Below are 2,209 nucleotides of genomic sequence, written 5' to 3'. Positions count from 1 at the left end.
ATTTGCTTCGACCATTATCACCCTGACAGTGGAATATCCCAAATGGCTAATAAACATTTGATTAAATAAAGCAAAAAAAACTTTAGTCTTGCAGGTAAAAATAAACAAAACAAAAAAAAAAAACTAGCCACATTCTGATTGGATGAGGAAAACAAATGCCACATTCCCATTGGATAAAAGAAATCTCGCTAACCAACCAAAAAATTAAGACAATATGGCGGTTTAAACTTTCAGTTCAAATGTAATTTTTCATAAAAACCCATCAAATTTGCAGATAAAATATTGGATTACAATTTTTCTACTCTAACGTTTATTTATATAAACTTTATTATAAGTTTTAAATTTTTATGTAAAATTAAACAAATAAATTTCTTTATACACTCTCGGAATATAAATGGACTATTCTCGCGGATTGAAATTTAACTTGTTTGTTTATCTATTTTATTTTATATATTAAATCGAAACAAAGAAAAATAACTGAGACAAGTTTTATTTTTGTTTTCATCCAGAGTGCCCCGTTTTAGGGAGCTGAATTTTCCCCACATTAAAACTGCCATTGTGTTGGCTCTGCTCTCGTGGGGAGGTAAGTAAATAGTTATTGCACAGTAAATAAAATTACATTAAAAGAAAAAATCATTTGGATGTTTGTGCATCTATGTTACTGTGCTATTTTTTTCATAGTATTTACAAGTTAAATTTAATTTTTATGATATTTATTTTATTAAATTGTTAGGTGAAAGTACAGCATAGTCACAAAACACCATCCCCTCCCCATGTTAATAATGGCTTTCTAAATAACGATTTCAGTGCGATAATGTAGATGCATAAGTAGCATCATTTTTTTTATTTCGAATTATTTACTCAAGAATCAAATTTGATGGAATATGTTTTTAATTTGTAATGATGGACTTTGTTTTTTTTATTTCTTACCTATTTCACAGTGATATGAATTACTGCACAATAAAAAATAATTAAGTTAAAACAAAAATCTTTTTCTTATTTCAAATTATTTAAACAGGTAAAAATTCCATTGATTACTGAATTAAAAAAAAAACGGTGATTTTACAACTGGGTTTTCTTAGGGTTAAGCAGACATCAAAAATGAAATAAATCCATAAAAAGCTTATGTGATAGTTAAAACTCAAAATTATTATTTGTTTATTGTGTAACCTTAATAAAGACTCGTAATACATTCTTCTATTTTTTTTTTAAAGTTTAACTTATTTTAAACTGATATAAATTATTGCACAGTAAACAAAATTAAATTTAAAGAAAAAATCATTTGGATGTTTGTGCATCTATGTTACTGCGCTATTTTTGTTTATATAGTATTTACAAGTTAAATTTAATTTTTACAATATTTTTTATTGATATAAATTAGTGCAGAGTAAAAATAATTAAATTAAAATAAAAATATTTTCCTCGTTTCGAATTATTTAATCAAGTAAAAATTCCATTGTTTACTTGATTACTAAAGTAAAAAAAAAAAAAAAAAAAAAAAAAAAACGATAATTTTACAACTGACTTTTTGGGGTGGGAGGTAAAGCAGATAATTAAATCCTAAAAATTAAATTAATTCATAAAAAGCTTATATGATAAATAAAATTTAAAAATTAAAATTATTATTTATTAATTGGGCAGATGTTTAAGAAATTGACCCCCCCCAACCTCTAAATTCCACAATTTACACTTTTTTTCTTTTTCTTTTTTTATGTTAATCTCATCGATTACAAACTTAACTTTCAGATTTAAAAAAAAAAAAAAAAATTGAAAAATACAAAATGATGACTTTTATTGTTGGGGATCAGTTTTCAATTATAACTTTCTACTAAATTGAACTCGTACTTTATGAGCATCACTGAGGAAAATATTGCAACTCTCTCTCACACGACTGGTGTTTATTTGGGAGAAAGAGCGGGGGAAGGGAGTTGTGAAAGTTCCCTTCCTAACCCCCTTTTTTTTATTGAAAACTTATCCCCGACGATAAACCTCATCAAAATATTTTTGCTCAAATTTTTTTTGTATCTGAAAGTAAAGTTTGTAATCAATAATATTAAAATGAAAAAAGTGTAAATTGTAGAATTCAGAGGTTGGGGAGGTCAATTTCCTAAACGTCCGCCATTTATTAATACCGGAATCGGAATAAATATTTATTTCCAATTTTTTTTTTTTTTTAAGTTTTACTTATTTCAAACTGATATAAATTATT

This window comes from Euprymna scolopes, chromosome 7 (assembly GCF_053919585.1).
Source record: "Euprymna scolopes isolate OS-2025 chromosome 7, ASM5391958v1, whole genome shotgun sequence".
Taxonomy (NCBI): Eukaryota; Metazoa; Mollusca; class Cephalopoda; order Sepiida; family Sepiolidae; genus Euprymna; species Euprymna scolopes.
Note: the sequence above shows the minus strand (reverse complement) of the source record.